This window comes from Octopus bimaculoides, chromosome 13 (genome assembly GCF_001194135.2).
Source record: "Octopus bimaculoides isolate UCB-OBI-ISO-001 chromosome 13, ASM119413v2, whole genome shotgun sequence".
Classification (NCBI taxonomy): Eukaryota; Metazoa; Mollusca; class Cephalopoda; order Octopoda; family Octopodidae; genus Octopus; species Octopus bimaculoides.
Genome location: NC_068993.1, coordinates 16,711,764 through 16,733,909, shown reverse-complemented (window position 1 = coordinate 16,733,909; position 22,146 = coordinate 16,711,764). Strand labels below are relative to the sequence as shown.

The 22,146-nt window shown below is 34.7% G+C and overlaps 1 protein-coding gene and 2 long non-coding RNA genes across 3 annotated transcripts in view; 2 read left to right on the top strand and 1 right to left on the bottom strand.

Moving 5' to 3' along the window:
* LOC128249275 (uncharacterized) overlaps positions 1–4,887 on the top strand; it is a 48,812-nt gene extending 43,925 nt beyond the window's left edge. The window contains exon 3 of the long non-coding RNA XR_008265365.1: positions 4,802–4,887. This is a non-coding gene — a long non-coding RNA (uncharacterized LOC128249275). The remainder of the gene's footprint in view (positions 1–4,801) is intronic.
* The window catches only part of LOC106881088 (uncharacterized), a 465,749-nt gene extending 447,816 nt beyond the window's left edge, over positions 1–17,933 (bottom strand). Inside the window, exon 1 of the mRNA XM_052972353.1 lies at positions 17,905–17,933. The gene's annotated coding sequence lies outside the window, so the exon portion shown is untranslated. The remainder of the gene's footprint in view (positions 1–17,904) is intronic.
* Positions 14,113–22,146, top strand: part of LOC128249272 (uncharacterized) — a 32,246-nt gene continuing 24,212 nt past the window's right edge. Inside the window, exon 1 of the long non-coding RNA XR_008265363.1 lies at positions 14,113–14,434. This is a non-coding gene — a long non-coding RNA (uncharacterized LOC128249272). The remainder of the gene's footprint in view (positions 14,435–22,146) is intronic.

Sequence of the window (22,146 nt, the reverse complement as noted above, 5' to 3'; positions counted from 1 at the left end):
ACGATGGTGGTGATATGATGATGATGGTGGCAACAATGACAGATATATTGATGATAACAAAAGCAGTGATGATAATGATGATAGCAAAAATTATGGTAATAGTGGTGGTGGTGGTAATGGTGGTGGTGGTGGTGGTACTGTTAATATTAATGCTTTGCTGTATGAGCAAGATTTCACTGAAAACAAAACCAAGACAAAACACACCACCCTATCATACATAATGAAGATTATGATTAAATTTAGCAGTCGGGATTTTTCCATCATTGCTTTGCGAAGGATTGAAATTGAAACTGATCAGTGTAACGGCATCTTTCAATTTTGTTCTTTTATTGGCAAACTTCCATTGCAATATTGGAGGTGTCAAAGGTCGGTGTCTTTTAGTTTGTTTATCTATGTAAGCTCTCCACATCTCAGTACGCTCCTCTCATCTTGGTTATAGTCATTCTAATTCCTCTTTTCTCAGAATAGAAAAGTAGTAATAAAATAAGAAAACCATAATTTTCTAACGAATTTTATACATAATATCCTTGTGCGTATGCATATATGAACACTAGAGTGTGAAGAAGAAGGAGAAAAGAGTCTATTGAATACTGAAGGTGGAGTTTATTTACTGTATTTATTGGAATCTGGAAACTTCACAAATCATTACTCCCGAATTTCTCATTTATGATCTTCGGATGATTGAGATCAATGGATCAGGGAGGAATATTATAAATAGAAAATGCAGAAACACACACATACATGCATATTTATATCTATATCTATTTCTATATAACCACATGTTACAAGGCTGAACATTTGGAATGCAGGTACAGTCCATTCAATAGGTTACTACATGGTTTTCCATACTTGCTGACACAAGGCTACTTTGAAAGACATTTGCCCACAATGCTGCACAGTGAGTTGAACCCAGGACTTTGTGGTTCTGAAGCAAACTTCTTACCCATCCAGCCATACCCGCATTGAAGACATAGCAATTTGAAATTGTTACACAGTGTAGAAATCCTGAGTGTGAATATGTGTGTGTTTCTGTGTTCTGTCTTTATGTTGATACTGTTTAAAAAGAGGTGCTCTTTGCTTATGTTCTGTGACCTAGCAGTTTGACAAATAGTTATCGATAAAATAAGAACAAGACTTGAAAATAAGTACTAGGGCTAATAGGAAATCAGCTAAAACTATTCAAAGCAGTGCCCCAGCATGGCTGCAGGCCATTGACTCAAACAAAAAAATAAAAGTGTGTGTATGTCCACACACACACACAATCATCATCATCATCGTTTTAATGTCCACTTTTCCATACTGACATGGAATTTTTGTTGAGGTGTATTGTTTATGACCATATGCTCTTCCTGTCACCGACTTGCTCCTGTTTTTAAGTAAGGTAATATTTCCCCATAGCCAGGCATGTTTCATTGAAGATAAGGAACAAAGGATACCCGTTTACATGACAATGATGTTTATTTACAACTATCATGTGGCGCCAAGGCAAAGAGGCAGTAACACACACACACACACACACTTATGACAGGCTTCTTTCAGTTTCTATCTACCAAATCCACTGGTAGAACTTTAGTCAGTTTGGGGCTTTTTAGCAGAAGACACCTGCCCAATGTGCTATGCAGTGAGATTGAACCCAGAACTGTGTGGTTGGGAAGCAAGTGTCTTAACCACACAGCCACATTTGTACCTATATATATACATATATATAGCTACACCTGTGCCTTTGTGTGTGTGTGTATAGAGGCGCATGCATACACACTATGAGAATATGCTTCAACGTGTTCGATATATCTCTTTTGAATGATGTGAAGGAAACTTGCTTTAATTACAAGAGACGCTGAAGCCTAAATCTCAATACCTTTTATGGAATTGGCTCTATAAATTAGAAAGTAAAATAAGATTAAATTCTAGGTAGAAAGAATCTAATTAAACTTGTTTCCTTTGCTATCGGAATCTGATGCTTAACCAACTGGCAAATTCAACATCCTCTCAATATCAACAGTACTCTGATCCACTTAGCAACAGAATCTACACAACTGGGAGAGTAATTTAAATTTTTAAATTATGTACATTGTGTATTGTAAATGCCCTGCAGAAAATAAATTCAATTCTCAAGCAGCAGATGCATGCATACACACCACTTCCTCCTCCTATATCTTTTCCGACCCACAACAGAAAAGTTGTAAGTTGATAGTTGTAGTATGTGTTTTAGTAATAGTTTAGACATTGGCTGATACTTAAATCTCAAGTGCACAAGCAAATAGAAAAGTGAAAAATAGATCATATCGCTTCTCCGATATCATATATTAGCAACTTTTTGATGTTTGATGCTAATCTTTTATCACAATTATAGATATTAATCTCATGTGTATCATTCCTAACTAAGGTATCACAAGAATTAATCAAATCCCTAGGACTTTAGTTTTAGGGCTTTGTATTACAGTAGTTATTGGTAAATGTTTTAAGTGGTATCAGTAGTAAGCCATCAATCAAACTGCTTCTCCTGGGTGTAAGTTATACTGACCAAAGGTCATTGAGGTTTCTTACAGACTAGCAGAACATTCTCCAATGGTTGAAAACTGTTATGTTTGTTTGTTTATCTATCTTTGTTTTCATAATAAGCTTTCTAGTGAATGTTTTTATTGATAAACCATATTCTGCAAAAGGAAACAAACTACAGACCTGTTATAGAGGCTTCACATTGAATATAATGCTAATAAGAATTTAAAACCATTTTTAGATATTGAATTTTTTTCCTTTTTCCACTAATTTTACTTCAACTTATATTCCTATTCCTTTGTGATGTTGTTGTTTACCCCCTTTCCATCTTTGACCATCTCATATTTTATTCTTGGTTAGACATAGTGCATCTATGACTACAATATTCAAGACAATACATGAGGGAAATTTGGCGTCTATTTCTAGCAGGTCATGGGACCACATAATGACTCCTTTGTGGTTTATACTTATTGCTGATTAGGTAAGAAAAGTTAATACATACACTTGAACAGTTATATGGGTACAATATGATATGGGTAAATAGTAGAGTGTTCTTACTAGCACCAACTGCCTCTTATGATCTATTGATCTACCAAACAGCAAAGTAAATAAGATATCAAACTTAATTTTTTCCTGCCATGGTTTACTTAGCTGTGCAATAGGTAGGTGGATATGGTTCACTGAACAGAATCCACTCTTTCAACCACTCCTACTTCAGTGATAAAAATGAAAAGTTAACCAACTTACAATAATATGGGAAATGACAGAGCCTCTATGTAATCACTCAACCTGCTAGAAATGGCAAATAGATTTCCCTCAAGCACATCCTACCATTTAGAGAAGAAAAATATAATGGATAGACACATTCGACAATGTACTCCTAGATATATAAATGGATGGGATGGTCATGGTTGGAACATGTTTGATCATAGGTCTGCTTTCATCAGGGCTAACGTTCTTATGAACAACTACAACTACATCAAAATTGTATCTTTTATCTTTTACTTGTTTCGGTCATTGGATTATGGCCATATTGGGACAACATCTTGAAGGGTTTAGTCAAATTGCCCCTAGTACTTATGTTTTTTTTTTAAAGTCTGATACTTATTTTATCAGTCTCTTTCACTGAACCACTAAGTTTGATGATTTAAACACCAGCACCTATTGTCAAACAGGGGGTGGGGAACAAACACACACACACAGCTCTGACAAAGTTTCCATTCATTTTCAAGGCATTGGTTGACCCAGGGATAATTGAAGACACTTGTCCAAGTTACCATGCAACAGGACTGAACCGAAACCATGGGACTGAACCCGAAACCAAACTGACCCTCTTAACCACACATGCACACACATACACGCAGCTATGTCTGCACTTATATATGAATATTGGTTTCAAATTTTGGCACAATGCCAGAAATTTTCGGGGGAGGGAGTAAGTTGATTAGATCAACCCCAGTGCTCAACTGGTTCTTATTCTATCAACTCCAAAAGGATGAAAGGCAAAGTCAACCTCAGTGGAATTTGTACTCAGAACATAAAGACAGACAAAATGCTGCTAAGCAGTGTGCCCAGCATGCTAACAATTCTGCCATTTCTCTGCTTTAACCTATGTATAAATATGAAAATAGAAATGTATGTAATATCAAAATACTAAAAATGTTTAACTTATTTACTTCTTTAATGTAGCATTTTATGAAAAATGTAGCGCCATTGGTTACAGGATTCCAATAGGCCAATCTCCGCTTCATTGCATTTACAATGGTAAAAACGATTCTTTGTGTAAGTCAGGCGGAACAAATACCACAAAGGATTTTCATCTCAAAGCACCAGTTTATCGGTGTTCTCAGCAATGTTAAAATTTTATGCTGATATATGGATATAGATATATAGATAGATTGTATCCATATGTGTATGGGTGTTTGTATGTGTCTCTCTTCACACACACATATATAGATATATACATGTGGATGATATTTACATATAATATACACACATAAATATGTACATTAATACACACAAACTTATATATGCGGAGGACATGGCAGTGTGGTTGACACACTTTCATCTTAACCATGTGGTTTTGTGTGTGACACCTTGGGCAAACATCTACTATAGCTCCAGGCACCAACCCAAGCCTTGTGAGCAAATTTGGTGGACGGAAATTGAAAGACACCAGTCATGTATGTATATGTGTGTGTGAGTATCCTTGTCTTGACATCAAGTGATGGTTGTAAATGAACAGTAAGGTAAACTAGCCTGTCTAATGGTCATTATCTTGGTCATCTTTCCATTTTTACAGACTATTGCAGGTCATAATAAGTCTGTAAGTTGGCAGAAACAGGAGAGCATATCAGATTCAAGATACTTTAAAGGAGAGTTTCTAAAAGAGTTTGCTAATTCCAACTACATTCAGGTATATATTGAACTTATTGAGTTGTTTTATGAACTTACCTATGGACTAAATTTTGTTTGCAACACCAATTTCCCCAGATTTCTGATTTTACTCTGTAATAACTTAAGTATTTGACTGCCTAATTTAAAAATATATATATATTAACATCTTTAGTAATGAAACTTCTTTAAAAGAAAAAAACTATCTATAACTACACTACATTCCCATTCATCAAACTTCTTGTTCTTGTCCAAGTACATTAATTAAATTTGAACTAGGAACTGTTACTTGTAAATTTGAACTAGGAACTGTTACTTGTAAATCAAAGATAGGCTGCTGCTGAATGTACACGACTTAGTTGATAAGAGCCCTACTACCCTTAGTTTAAAAGTAAAGGCTTCTAATTTATAACCAGTTTAATACAAGGTGTAGTGTTTTGCAAGTTACTTGGTGACATCACTGGTGTTGGTGCAATGAAAAAAAAAAACCATTCGGTACACTATGTGAAGTGGTTGGTGTTAGGAAGGGCATTCAGTCATAGAAACTTTGCCAAAGCAGACACTGGAACTCACAGAAGCTTTCTAGCTTGTTGGATTCTGTCAAACTACCCAATCCATGCTAGAATGGAATAGGGGACATTAAATGATGATAACAACAACAATATTATCCAGGAATAACAAGACCTGAAGATGATTGGCAACTAAACCAACTGAAACGCAGTGTAGATATAAATACAAAAAAGCCATCAGTAACACCCAACCTTTCTTGAGTTTATTGATATGTAAATGATTATAATCACATGAATTGACAATATTTTGGATATTTTTTCACAGATTCACATGACTCTCTTGACATCCAATTCCATTATTATGAATCTGAATTGGGAACTTGAATCATAATGAATCTTTCATTAGCTCGTTACACAACCATGGATACCATCCCTATGGATGCATTTCAGTTACTCTCTTTACAGAGCTTGGTGATCCTGACCATTGATCTTCTAGGATTTCCCCACTCAGCATCAATGTAAGGAGCACCGTTGGCTCAGTTGAGCTCTTTTGCTGCCTCTTCACAATCTGTCATGCTGCAGTCCCATGACTTTGTCGTATCCTTGACAGGGTGGATGAACGAGTGCTATGCCTTGCCAAGGGTAGCCCGTAATCATGCAGAGCATGGTTGCCATTCCATAAAGTATTTTCAAAATACCTGCACACCCATGGATAAATGCTGATCGGAGAGTATTGTAGTTCGCTTGAAGCACTGTGTATTGTTTGTAAAGAATAAAAAGTTTTGAATGGTACAACAATGCACTATAATACAAAAGATGGATTATATACCTGTTGTAATTTAGTTATCTATAGTCTGATGATATTTCGGAATACAATTCCTTCTTCAGATATTCTTAGACAGAGTCACTGCTATAATTATATATGTTATAGCTATATATTATGTATTATATATTATAGCAGCGACTTAATAAAATAACTTTGTCATTATTAAGCTGATGTTTGGAACATAGATTAACCTGAAATTTTGTATTATTTGAAAACCAGAAGTTTTGATCTAATAACCAAGGGTGGTCATAAGGAGATTGATTTTATAAAGGGCTAAAGATAAGGTTAATTGTTTCAGAAATTATAATTTTTAAGTGTTTAGTTTCTATTCACTGTGTTTTGAGTTCAAAGCTCACCAGGCTCTGATTTTACCTATTTATCAATCTGAGATTGATAAAATAAGAAGGAGTATATAGCACATAATTCATTGAATTGCATGCCATTCTTTACAAAAACTAACCTTATATTTTTTTATTTCTAAATAAAAAAGAAGTCAATATTATCAATCAAAAATTTCTTTTCTTTCTCAATATCATTTTTACATATCTTTTCTTTCCAAATTAGCATTAAAAAAAATCACTCTTCCACTGGCTTTTGTCAATAAACTGCAGCTATCTATGCTTTGGTTCTGCTTTAATGGACAATATTGACTCCAATATTATTACAGTCTGGTACTCATTTTATAATTCTCTATTTATTGAACTGTTAAGTTACAAGACATAGAGGGACACAACATAAGCACACACATACATACATGTATATTTATGAAGAAACTCATATGACCAAAGTGGGATTGAACCTAGAATCATCTAGTTACAAACTCCTTAACCACATGGTCAGATCTGAACCTGTAGGATAGATTGTTTTATCAATTCATACACTTACATATACAATCAAAGCAGGTGTCTTTAGATGAGATGGGGGTTTTTTTGTTCTTTTTTTTTTTTTTTACATATAAATAACTAATAGTGACATTTTATTTTTCAGCTACATATGTAGAGTATTGCCCAATGACTTGAAGGCATCTCACATTATTTATGGTATGAATTAAGTTTATGGTTTATGGGCCAACAAGCAAAAGGTTAAAGAAATTCTCTAGCAGAATCCTTATGGGATACTTGCAGAAGATCAACACAACAGGAAGTTAGAAGAACTTAGTTTAGGAAACTGCTTGTCTAGTCAATCAGGAAATGGCTATGATAAATGTAATTTCAAATATTTTATAGAGAAATGCTTCTTTCTCTTTAAAACTTTCGTGGATGATTTATTATTATGTTTTGTTATCAGTGGAGATAGCAAAGTCAGTAGAGAACCAATTTAAATAGCCATATGTTGTTGTTACTTCAGCACAGGTCAGTTTTGAACCAACAAAACTATGATCAAAGGCATACCATCTATGATTATCCTGCATTTTTTTTTTTTTCGCAGATTAGTATATCTAGAACTAAATCCTTATAGTATTTTCCCTTCTTTTTTTAAGATGGTAGAATGTGATGAGAGAGAGAGAGAGAGAGAGAATTGGTGTGTTGTTTCTAGGTCGAGAAACTACACACAGAATTGGCTCTTGAGGAATGCTGAATGTTATATGCTAATTCAATGTTGCATTCAGTGAAGCTGAGGTACCACTGCTATGAATGTGGCTTGGTGAATCAGCACTGATGATGATGATGACAGCAATTTCTTTTATAATATTAATAATAATGAGAATGATGGTGTTTTTTTTTATATAATAGTAATAATGGTTTCAAATTTTGGCACAAAGCCAGCAAGTTTGAGGGAGTGAGTCAATTACACTGACCCCAGGGTTCAACTGGTACTTATTTCATTGAGCCTATAAGATGAAAGACAAAGTGCACCTTGGTAGAATTTAAACTTAGAATATAAAGATTGATGATATGCTGCTATCTGATGCACTAATGATTCTGCAAGCTAAAGGTTATATACCATAATAATAATAATAATAACAAAAAATAATAGTTCTTTCTAATTTTAGCACAAGGCCAGCAATTTTTTAGAGGAGTGGGGAAAACAAGTCAATTACATTGGTTCCAGTACTCAAAAATGGTACTTAATTTTCTTGTTCCTGGAAGGGTAAAAGACAAAGTCAACCTCTTAATAATAATAATAATCCTTTCTTACAATAAGCAAAGTGCCTGAAACGTGGGGAGGGGACTAGTTGATTACATCGACCCCCAGCACTCAACTGGTACTTAATCTATTGATCCCGAGAGAATGAAAGGTAAACTTGACCTCAGCGGAATTTGAACTCAGAATGTAAGGACGGACTAAGCATTTTGCCAGGTGTGCTAACAATTCTGCCAGCTCTTCTCACAGCTGAGAGGTCTTTCTCTTATGGATGTTGGTGCCACATAGAATGTATTTGTGCCAGTGCCATATAAGATGCACTCATGCTGGTACGACATAAAATGCATTCTTGCCCGTGCCACGTAAAAGCACCCATGCTGGTAGTATGTAAAAAGTACCCAGCACACTCTGTAAAGTGATTGGTATTACGAAGGGCATCCCGCTGTAGAAATCATGTCAAAACAGACAACTGGAGCCTGGACAGCTCTCTGGGTGGTGAGCTCCTGTCAAACTGTCCACCCCATGCCAACAGACATCAAATGATGATGAAATCTCTGTTTATTCACCAGAAACAATAAATTACAGAGCTCAATACGAAAGTAGAGTATTCTTTAATACATAATAACTGAAAGGCTCCAATTTCCAGTACTCAGAGTTACTCACTTCCGATTATCAGCTGGTGAACTAAGCATGCTTTTCTTTTGAAATATTTAGACAGTGAATATTTTTTGAAATATGGAATGAAAGTTTGAAGAAAACGCTTATCCTTTGTGCTTTGGTTTAAAAATCTTTGTGAATGCCACATACAAAATTGGAAGTCGGAGCCTTTCAGTTATCGTGTGTGTGTGTGTGAGACAGCTGAAGATGGGATTAGATATGCTTATTGATTGTGTTTTGTGTTTTCATGGTTTTAAGTTGTCTTTCATTGAAATTCTAGTTCTTGTAAAACTGAACTTGCTTATGGTTTCTTGGCTTATGGTGATTTTATTATATATATATATATATCATACCATACATTAATATTATGTGATTGTCCTTTATTGGGATTCTAATTATGGTAAGGATAATACTCGTTTGGGGATTTCTAGTTTATTGTTTCGTTGCATATATAGAAACGACTTGGTCATGATTAAAATACTTTTTGTTCTAGATTTGTCTATTCAAGGTTGGCATGAATTTAAACAAGAAGTACAGCAACATACACTACTTGCTGTCTACTGAAGGTAGGCTGTTATACAAATTTGAACATGTCATATTCAAAGGGCTTCAACAGAAAATTGAATTTGCTCCACAGGTTGGTGGTGCTCAAACTGTTTGTTAGCTTGAGGTACATAATACGATAAATATAAGTGTTTGAAATGAAATTTTCTTTATTTTCCTTTGATAAAAATATTTCATATTTTTCCCAACAATGAAACACCTTGTTACAGGATATAATAATTCTATTTACTCTGTCTATTTACTTAATGTAGGGAAAATTTTCATCCAAGTGAGAAATTTTATGATTCACGGGTAATTTTGGAATTCCATTGGAGGAAATTGCTTTTAGGTTGAACAATATCATTATTGGCACCGTTTTTGCTAGATTTATTTTCCTAACTTTTGATTTTTTAAAGATTCTAAGTAATATAAAGTTCTTAATATTAAGCAATGAATTGTGTTGTGAATAGGACTACTTTTCCTCTTAGCATATGTGAAGTGTGTGGAATAAGAGAAGTGAAACTGATAAAGGAGAGAAATACATGAAAAGAAAGATTAAAAAACACTGCCTTATTCTCTTCTTTCTTTTGGCCCTATCAACCAATTGGCAGGTTATTTCACTAAATACTCTCTTTTTCTCAAAATCTCACTTCACTGACTTCATCACAGCATTTAAAAACTAATGACATCTTTCTTCTGCGTTTACAAGAAGTTAATCAGAAGGTGAAAGGCAGTGTTTATGATCTTTGCAAGCTTTCTTTTTTGGAAGGATTGATGGTGGGGTGTTAACACCCATCCTGCAGATCAATGTTTGCAGAAAAAAAAGAAAAAATGGGTATAGATGGATCAGAAGTTTGGGCTGGATATTTGCTAAAGATATCCAAAGATCAAGTAGCTGACATTGTTTAGCACCAGGTCAGTCATAACCTGATATACCAATGATCAAAGGCATTCAAGCCATGTCTTTTCTGGGGAATAGTGTATACTGGATTGCATTATACAATTACAGTCATGACCAAAAGTTTGGAACATTTTAAAAAAAATATTAATTGTTATGCCCGAGTACAATTTGGTTCAAATATAACTTTGGGCATTTAATATATAAATTCTAATTTTCAGACCCATGTTCCAAATTTTGGCCATGACTGTAGGTTCTCCTTTAAGACAGCTATTAGTTGAAATTCTGACTTTCCCCCCATGATGTTTGGGTGTGGGGAAGGAATATGATAATTCTAGTGTTATTAACCTTACTCTTTCAAATGTAATGCTTATTTCTTCACATTGTTTTGAACTAATCATGAATAATCTCATAGCTTTAAAATTTCAATGATGTAATTGTTTATTGTTAGAATGACATTGTAAGTAGGTATGAGAGGCCAGAAATGGCCAGTTTGAATATAAAGCAAGTAGAATATTTAAGCTGAATATGGCTGGTTTAAATGCTAAATGGTTAACAAACTTATGTATATAATCATGCAACTGGATTCTCTTTCATATACAAACCAATATTTACAATAAATATTGATTTCTAACATTGGCTAAAAAATTTGGTGCAGTGTAATACAGTCAATTACATTGATCCCAGTACTTGACTGGTAATTATTTCATCAACTCATGAAGGATGAAAGAGAGTTGAGTTTGGCATGATTTGAACTCACAATGAAAAGTGATGTATCTGAATACCACACATGTTTAGGAGCAAGAATGTCAAACTCATTTGGCTTTGGAGGCCAATTTGAAGCATAAAGCAGTTCTCAGAAGTTAGATAGGGACAATTATTCTGAAAATCCCTATTTATAATGTAGGTCAAAGTAAATGGTTAAAGGGATCAATATATGTTATATCAATTTTATCAATAATAAAGAAAGGAAAAACATGAGATGTTAGTAAAAGTTGTGTTGCAGAGATGTGTTGAAAAACCTCCTCTACTTGGTGTATTACAGATCTCTTTAAGCAACAATCCATACAGTAAGAAAGAAGATAGAAATTGTCCAAATGAATGCACACAGTTCTTGAAAATTTCAATGCTTGGTAGAAATCTTGCATTGTTTCAGCAGCAAAACCTTTTATTATTGTTTATATATATATCACTAGAATCCATTCAGATATATCCATCTGAATATATATCACTAGAATCCATTCAGACAAATGGGTGCATAAATTTGAAAAGAAAAACAACAAAAAAGAACTGAACTATTTCCATTTGGCTTTGCCTGTATAGACAAAAAGGAAACAGGTCACATTCTTTAGTGTATGGATCCATAAGCTTCTTTCTTATTGGTTGAGATAGAAAAGATTCCTTTAGATGTACTGATTTGACTAATCAGAAACAGTGTTAATCTTAAATCTAGTTGGGCACCTAATCTGAACAAATGCTAGTGACGTATATTATACAATATTTTAAAATAAAAATTTGTTTTACAAAACTGAGTTGGGGGCCAGATCCAGCCCACTGGCAGTATGCTGGCATTCTTGCATTAGAGTCACAAACAAAATGTCTTGTCAAATTTAGTACAAGTAATGCTACCTAAATACTCAACAATGAGCATGGCTGGAATGGCATCAAACCAAAAGTTTATTTGATCAGAATTGAAGATCTCTAATCTGGTCATTCAATACCAAATTTCCCCAATTATCCCAAAGTAAGATGGTCACAGATAGGGCCGGTTTTAAGCCAATTAAACAGATTTGTTCAAATTGGGCCCTGCACCAAGAGAGAACCCCATGGACACGCTCGAGTGGAGGATGCTATGATGAAGTTTTAGTATATCATTATGGCTAATGGTGGAGCCTCGAGCCCTCAATACCTTTTGGCTGGGACTGGCATACTACACAAAGCATAAAACATCAATCTTTAGCTTTTGTAGAGAAGAGGGCCTCACTGACAATTCTCTAATTGGGCCCTGCACTTCCTAGCGCTGGCACTGGTCACAAATGACTAGCTCAATCAGGGCTGACCTGGGTCTAAACAACAACGAGACCCTTCAAAATACTGTTGTTGTTGCTTAGGTCAGGTCAGCCCTTATATCAAGTAAGTTTGGTTGTTAAAGATTAAGTTATTAAATATACTTCGATAACACTTGTACTTCTGAATTTTATCTAAGTATTTCTATTCACCCTAATACTCTGAAGCATCTCCACTTTCTAGTGTTGATATCTCTTCATTGTTCTTGTTGTTGTCATGGATATAACAACAACAAAAGAAGAAATGGCTAGTTAAATTGGAAATATGCCAGAAAATGGAGGACGGGATGAGAAAGAGGAGAGATAGATAAGGAGGGGAAGTTTGCCGGTCATATAGAACCACTAGATATCTACTAATAAATAAATGAATACATACATAAATGACCAACAAATAATGTTAACATAAAACTCTTTCTTCATCATTGACTGAATGAACAAATTTAATCAATAGTTAAGTTAGGAAATTACCATAATATTTGCGTGTAGTCTTTGGAACTAGAAAGTCGATTTGAAACAGAAAACTATAGTGAGACAAAAACAAGCATCTCTGAGACTAGGTATAATGGTAGACATATAACAAATAATTTCATAATTTTTGAAGACATAAAAAGTGTGGTGGTGGTAGTGGTGGGGTACCATGAATGCTTAAAAAAATAAAAAATAAACAAAGCAAAGTATAAAGAAAGACAATCTTAGGATTTAAGTAAGAAAAGAAGAAGAATATGTTTGAGTGTTTGGGGTATTAGAAAAGATATTAAAAAGTGGGTAGGAAAGAAAAAACGTAACCTCCTTTGGGGACAGCTTATTGACCTAAATTCCAAATCAAAATAGATTGGAAGGGTCATGAAAGGAAATGGAATTGGGTTGGAAAGGGGGTAATATTTGTTATTAGTCTGACTATCTCAACCCCATACAGCAAAAAAAAAAAAATTGTCTGGGCCATATAAATTTTTTGGTTGCTGGATTTACTGGGTAGCAGGGTAGGATAGAAATATTAGTATTGGTTCCCAAGGGAACTGAAAAACAGGAAGAACTACTACTGAAATCATCAAAACTTACCAAGAGGAAGAAAACTTCAGTAACATCGAAAGAAAGAAATCAATAAATTGTTTAATATTGATGTAGATAAGGAAACAGGCTGCTGCTGCTACTACTACTACTACTACTACTACTACTACAAGATGCTGCTGCCGATGATGATGATGATGATGACAACAACAACAATATTGATGTTTGATGGTGGTAGTGGTGGCAGTGACAGAAGTTGCTTAAATGTTTTACTGATGTTTTTATGTTGTTGTTTTGCTGAGGTTTTTATTATTATAGAATCGCTATGGTAATTATTTCAAAAGTCATCATTAGAAATCTTTGGAATGCTGTAAACCATAGACAGACAGAATTAACGAAGCATACAAGTTGTTTTAAGAAATTGCTTTGGAGAAAAAGTTGTGAGTTATTCAGAATAGCATCAACAAAAAGAAAATATACTCAAAAATTCTTACAAGAAGAAGAAGAAGAAGAAGAAGTAAAAAGGCAGCTGTGACCTAATATAGGCACTCTTGGCAGACCAGAAAGTCATTCAGAATAGATCAAATAAATGGTGACAGCATCAATTAATAATGGCAGCAATAGACATCAAATGTCCCTCAACAGACTGCTTACTCTCTCTCTTTAAAATACAAATTCCATAGTTAAGTTCTAAATCTATACACAGTAGGATTAACACAAGTTGGTGAAACAGCTGGGTCAGGTGGGTCAAGAAGGCTATAGTAGTTGCACTTGGAGAAACAGGAAGAAAGAGGAGACAATGAGAGAAGATAGTGAGTCTGTGTGGGTTAGATATGCATGTCTTATATGTATACATACAAACATAGCAGAGATACCCATTATTGCCTGGATGCTGAAATATGTGGGAACAACAGTAATTTCAATGAGAATGTGCTTGTACAAGACAAAGGTAAGCTATAGATTTGACTTTTGTTGTGATGACACTAAAATAGCTGAGGATAGGATGATGAACAAGCATAGAAAAATGAGAATAAAATGGTTCCTCGTCTTGCTTGGAGACTTCAAGACTGAGACTTCAATCTGTATCAGTCTACATAATCTTCAAAGAAGCATCTTCTCTGGTCAGCTTCACAGTATAATGTTGCATAGACATATCAAACAACTACTTTGAGATCATAGAATGAAGTCGGACTATGAATATTGGGCTAGAACTGTCTGATGCTTAAATAGGTTACCAAAATTGCTTATTAAAACATCATTTCATCTAGAAGAGTAGAAAATAATTCGTTCTTCCATTATTTCACATTTAAATTTCTATATAACTATAAAATCATGTTTACTTAGCGTTCTATCAGTATCAATCTATAACAACAGAAGGAGACAATAATATTTCATAAAAAAACATATAGGCAATATATATATGTATACACATGCACACACACACACAGTAATGCTGTCATTACACATTAAAAAAAAATATTTTCAAAAAATTATCATGTTGTTTCAAATATCATGGAAGATAGAACATAATTTATCGCTTCAATATTTTACATTCAAATTTGTTTATATTTTTAAAATCTTCAGTCATTATGCTCTATAAATCACACTTAACTTTTATCAAATTTGAAATATAATTCAAACGTTATGAAAATTAACAGTCTGATTTATAGGGCATAAAACATGAATATTTCAAAATTATAAACAAATTTAAGTGTGAAACAATGGAAGAAATTAATTTTTATTTTTTGTGATATTTGAAGCTAACTTCAAACTTTTGGAAGATGTGACTTTTAAATGTTGAACTATAATAATGACAATGTTCCAATTATACTCATACATTTTTAGACAGAAAAGGATAACAGTGGTGCCTATTATTTGATGAATGGTAAAACCTATCAGGACTTTGCCAAACTGTAGGAGGGGCTTTTATAGATGATACAAACATATACACATTGTACATACATACACAATCATCTTCATTTAACATCCATGTTCCATGGTTTCTATGGCTAGATGCCTTTCCTAACATCAACTATACATTACGTGTATACATTACATGTATATATATATATATATATATATATATATATATATATATATATATATATATATATATATATATATATATATATGTGTGTATATATTTCTGGTGCTACATAAAAAGCACCCAGCACACTCTGTAAAGTGGTTGGTATTAGGAAGGGCATCCAACCATAGAAACCAAGTGAAATCAGACTGAAACCTGGTGCAGCTTCCCTGCTTGCTAGCTCTGGTCAAACAGTACAAACCCATGCCAGCATGGAAAAGGGACATTAGAGGATGATGATGATATACCTATGATGATGATGATATAGGCGCAACATGGCTGTGGGGTAAGTAGCTTGCTTACCAACCACATGGTTCTGGGTTCAGTCCCACTGCATGGCACCTTGGACAAGTGTCTTCTATTATAGCCTTGGGCTGACCAAAGCCTTGTGTGTAGATTTGATAGATGGATATTGAAAGAAGCCTGTCATATATATATATATATATATATATACATATGTATATGTTTATGTGTCTGTGTTTGTTCCCCCACCATCACTTGACAACCGATTTTGTTGTGTTTACGTTCCCCGTAACTTGGCAGTTCAGCAAAATAGACTGATAGAATAAGTACTAGGCTTACAAAGAATAAGTCTTTGAGTTGATTTGTTCGACAAAAGGTGGTGCTCCAGCATGGCCACAGTCTAATGACTGAAACCAATAAAAGAATGAATATATATCTATCATCATCATCATCATCATTTGACATCTATTTTCTATGCTGGCATGGGCTGGATGGTCTTGCAAAAGCTGGTGTCCCAGAAGACTACCAAACTTTACTATCGGCTTTCACTTGGTTTCAATGGTTGGATGCGATTCCTAATGCCAACCACTTTACAGAGTATACTGGGTGTTTTTTTTTACATATATACTCATATGTATGTATTTACAGTATATCCATCACTTCTGTGACAGTATAGCATGGTGGCATGTATCATGTTTTTGCTAATTATTTTAGGTGCCAATGTAACCATGAGCAGACACAGAAACCATTTCTGCCCACTCACACATGAGCATCCAGGATGTAAGAGCTGAAGGAAGAGAGAACTTCAGCAGTTCCTGATTGGTACTCATCACAACTGAGTAGAGTGGAGCAATGTGAAGTGCCTTGCACAAGGATACAATACACTAACTAGTTCAGTAATTGAACCTACAACAAACATGTGCAAAACACTCTAATCACGAGTGTATGGATCTACATACACACAAACACACATGTGATTATATCCACATCATCATCATTGTTTCAAAGTCCACTTCATTGAAGTCAATTTTCTATGGTCATATGCCCTTCCTGTCACCAACCACTCATCTGTTTCCAAGCAAGCTAATATTACCCTCAGCAAAACATGTTTTCCACAGAAGATTGGAAACAAATGACATCACATGTATGGTGACACTTGTTTACAACTGTCCCACAATGTCAAGACAAGGACCACACACACACAGAGGACAGGCTTCTTTCAATTTCCTTTGAATGTTGAGCCTCACAGAGGTGATGAAAAGTGACTGAGACCTTTGGTGATATGCTGTGCTTGAGAAAACTCATCAAGCCAAGTGAAACCATATGCGTGGCAGTTGCCAGTGTCGTGTACATGGCACCTGTGCAAGTGACATGTAAAAAGCACCCATTGCATTCTTGGAATGTTTGGAGTTAGAAAGGGCATCCAACTGTAGAAACCATGCCAAATCAGACTGGAACCTGGTACAGCCCTCCAGCTTACCAGTCCTGGTCAAACCATCTAACCCATGTCAGCATGGAAAGCGGAGATTAAATAATGATGATGATTTACCAGATCCACTCACATGGATTTGGTTGACCCAAGACAATAACAAAAGACACTTGCTCAAGGTACTATGCAGTGGGAATGAACCTGAAACCATGTGATTGGGAAGCGAACTTCATAACCACACATCCGTACCTGTGCCCGCACACACACACACACACTCAGCTATAAAATAGTGCCTCGATGATAAACCTTTGTACAACACTCATGCTTATTTTTGTGTGTATGCGTATGTTCAGAAGTGTGCATCCGTAGGAAGAAAATCTGTTATATATATTCCTCTAATCCAAGTTTCTGCAAGGACATTTGATGAACGATTTATGGGTTCATATTTGTTTTTACAATACTACTAGTAACATCTATTCATATGTCAGAATACTTTTTATGTTATAAATTAGATGACGTTCCTTTGCTAGGAAGATGTAAAAATAAGGTTTCAACATGATTGTGCTCCACCACATTTTGCAACTAATTTGAGTAATTATTTAGATGAAACTTTTCCAGGAAGATAGATCAGGAAATGAGGTTCATTTAAATGACTACCTACCTAGGTCTCCAGGCATGAAACAACTCAGTTTTCTTTCCTGTAGAATCCACCTGAAATCAGTAATGATATATAATTAAAGTAAGCAGTCATATCTACCTTTGAATATCAGTACACGTGTTTGGTGGAGGACGGAAATATTCAACAAAATTTCAAAAAATATGTTTTTTTTTAAATATATATTTGACCCCTTATCCCTATCCATGTCCAAAAGAAAAAAGCTCAATTCACATTCTTTCACACTCAAATTTAAGTTGGATGACTGACAATAAATAATAGAGGGATGGACACACAGGAAACCTAAGCACTGTTGAAACAAAGAGCCTTCTAAACAATCATCATCATCACCATCATCATCACCATCATGAATATTTAACATCTATTTTCCCATCTGGCATGGGCTGGATGGCTTGACAGGAACTGGCAAGGCCAGGGCTACACAAGTTTCATAGTCTGCTTTGGCTTGGTTTCTACAGCTGGATGCCCTTCCTAATGCCAACTACTTTACAGAGTGTACTGAGTGCTCTTAATGTGGTGCCAACACCAGTGTTTTTACATGACACCAGCACTCACACAAATGCTTTTTTACGTGGTACCTAGGTTTTAGGATATCAAATCTGTTGCAGTGGGCAAGTCTTCTTGAGTACAGCAATGTGCCATATATCTTGCTCCTCTGTTATCTTCACAAGGCTCAAACTAGCTATAAATCAAATAGATAAAAAAAATTCCAATTTTCTTCTTGTTTCACAATATCAACTCTTATTTGGAATAATAATTCACTTAAACACACATTCAAATTTGTAAATAATTTACTAACTCACAAAAAGAAAAAAAAAGTAGCTAAAATATCAATATTCTTTAGAAAACCTTTAACCCATTACCTACCAGTGATCTCACATGAGATCACTTAAAAATTACAAATTTCGTAATTATCTGTCAATATTTACACATATCAAACCTTTTTGCTATATCTACTAGGTATATTTCTCTGATATTCAAATGAGGTTTGCTAATTTTTCACCCAATATCTCGCTTATTCCTATTTAAAATGTTATTTTGATCATTCCAGTGTCTTTCTAAGGCTATTTTATGCTAGAAATCAAAGTTTCATAAAAAAAATTCCAGTTAATAGAATTATGGAAGGTAATGGGTTAAACAGATTTTGTGGCAAATTTGTTGAATGTTGAGTTTCCTTCCTTCACCTGTGTCTTACACACTCAAGAAGGTTCAAAGTTCACATATTCAACAGAGTCAAAAATTCTTAGATATCAAAGACCCTCAAATAATTTGAGCATTTGCTGAAAATTTAAAACATTTAAAGTTCTCTTTCTACGGAAGCAGTCTTTCAGGACATCTTGAATATATTAATAATGACACTACCAATACAGTGTGGTTATGAATAATTATGTACATACAAATCATGTACAGAATGTCATCTAATAAATATATATTTAATCTCGCTGTGAAAATTGATCTTGCAGATAACCTGTTATGCTTGTTGTAATTTGTATACGATTTCTCTAAGAAGCTGTGAGCTTCTTAACTTCAACAGGTAGGTGTGGTAAGTGATCCCTGATGAGTCATTAATGAAATGTGAAACTAGTTTGTATTCAATCATGACTTCTGGTTGCTGAAGCTAATGTGATTTATTCATGTTGTCTATTTTCACAGCAAGATTCAATATATGTTTATTAAACATTCAGTATACTACTTCCACATATATATATGCAGTCTTCAAATGTTGGGCCTCATGGAGGCAATGACAAGTGACCAAGACCTCGGTGATATGCTGTGCTTGAGAAGACTCAAGCCAAGTGAAACCATAGCTGTGGCCATTGCCAGTGTTGTGTAAATGACACCTATAAAGTCATAGGCATGGCCATTAGCAGTGTCATGTAAATGGCACCCATGCCAGTGGCATGTAAAAAACACCAATTACACTCTCGGAGTGGTGTGTGTTAGGCGGAGCATCCAGTCATAGAAACCATGCCAAATCAGACTTGAACTTGGTGCAACCTTCTGGCTTATGAGTTCCAGTTAAACTGTCTAACCCATGCCAGCATGGAAAGCAGACGTTAAATGATGACGATGATATATATATATATATATATATATATATATATATATAAAGAATCATGTATATAAGAATCATTGGACAGAAAACCTAAGGGTGCCAGCAACATGAAAAACTAACTGTAAAGTGGGTGCTAACAGACTTAGCTTACCACATCAAATATGTTAGTATGGCTGGATACTCTTCCTGCTGCACACCCTTGCCTGTGTTTTAAGAAAGGAATTCTTCTTTATTCCACTTAATTACAAAAACACAGACCAAAAGGATGTAATGTTTCATGAGAATGTGAACACAATATAGAAGATACTTTAGGCAATGTACTCTCTGGTTTACAGAAAGACAAGATGGTCACAGTTGGGACGTTTTTAACCATAGGTTTCTTTGACTAGGTCTAACCTTGGTGGCTAACAAGCGGTTTTTATAGTATAGGATAGAATACCTTTGCAGTATTTGTCTGACTCTGTGCTTTGAATTCAAATCTTATAAAGTTAAATTTTTCCTTACATCTTTCCAGAGTCAATAAAAATAGTGTACCAATCCACAGCATGGACTAGTAAAACTCTAAGAATGTCAGACAAGAAGCCTTGCAATATTCCAGGTCTTAATCCATTGCCAAATTTAACACTACCACCAGGCACTTAAGATACTTTTAGTGGAATCCTCTCTGTTACAAGCATTCAGGCCAAGTCTCATGTTTGAGCGTATCTTCCTCCTTTCCTCCTGCAAGTAGTCTTGGAGACCCTAAAAACAGGGCTCTCATACTTTTTCTACTGGCTAACCCCTTCATCTGTTGGTAGAGTGTTGGGCTGACAAGCATGAGGTAGTGATTTCAACTTCTGGACAGGCTACGTGTTCTGTTCTTGAGCAAGACACTTTATTTCACATTGTTCCAGTTCATTCAACTGTAGTTGCAATGTCACTGGTGCCAAGCTATATCGGCCTTTGCCTCTCCTTTGGATAACATCGGAGGCGTGAAGAGGGAAGGCTAGTATGCATGGGGGACTGCTGGTCTTCCATAAATAACCTTGTCCGGACTTGTACCTTGGAGGCATGCATTCATTTGTTATTAATTTAATTTAAACAGTTCAAATCCTGTGGTCAACTTAGTCTTTGATCTTTCTGGAGAAAATAACCACTTAAAAATTAGAGTCAGTATAATCTTGTTCATGCCCACCAAATTTCTGGCCTTGTGCCTATATAAAACAAAAATCAATTCTATTGTAATTTAAAGTTACAGTTTCAAAGAGGAATACCTCCATATCAAACTCAGTTGACAGGGCTGCACTAAACTTGCTTTTGATTATAAGCATTACTGAAAATCCCTTGCTTACAACAATAAATAGATAAATACAGCAAAAGGTACACCACATATTTTCTAGACACACAAGTTGCGGTTTGGTAGTTGTATTTAGTTAAAAGTTCTAGTGATTTTACAAACTTCATGTAATCCTCTGCGATTCCTCATGCATATGCTTAAAGGTACACATGCCTCAGTTTGAGAACTACTGCCACAAAGAGTTATCAGTACTGCCTTACTCATCATCGTTATTCAATATCAATGTTCCATGCTGGCATGAAAAGAACACAAAAAATGAATAAATAAAAAGCAGTCAAACCACCACCACCACATCATTTGCAGCAACAGCAGCAACAACAACAAAGATAATATTTATTTTCATTCCTACTGCTTTAGGTTGATAACATATTCATTCCTTATGTTAAATGAAATTAACACTATTTTGAAAGAAATCATTAGAAACAACAACTTCAGTAGTATTCAATAATAAAATAATTAAGATAAATGAATGAAAAATAATAATAAAAAAAAATTACATAAAAAATTAATTAAAAATAATAAATTTAAACAGATGGTGATGGTGGTGGTAGTGGGAGTATCAGAAACTCCTGCAAGTAAATGAGTTTTAGTCAGGAGATATTTCAGCCAAAGTTTAAGGAAGACAACCCAAAGGCAACATTATATGGTGTAATAAGTTTAAAAAGAATTTCCGAAATGAAGATTATTTTTCATTCACATATGTGTGTGTGTGTGCACGTGTGTTGAAAACTTAATATTGTATGGATGAAATGAGATCACTGTTTGGCTATATTTTATTGGTAATTAATTTGTTTGTTAAGAAGCCTATACGGAGAGACTGTGTGAGAGATTGAGA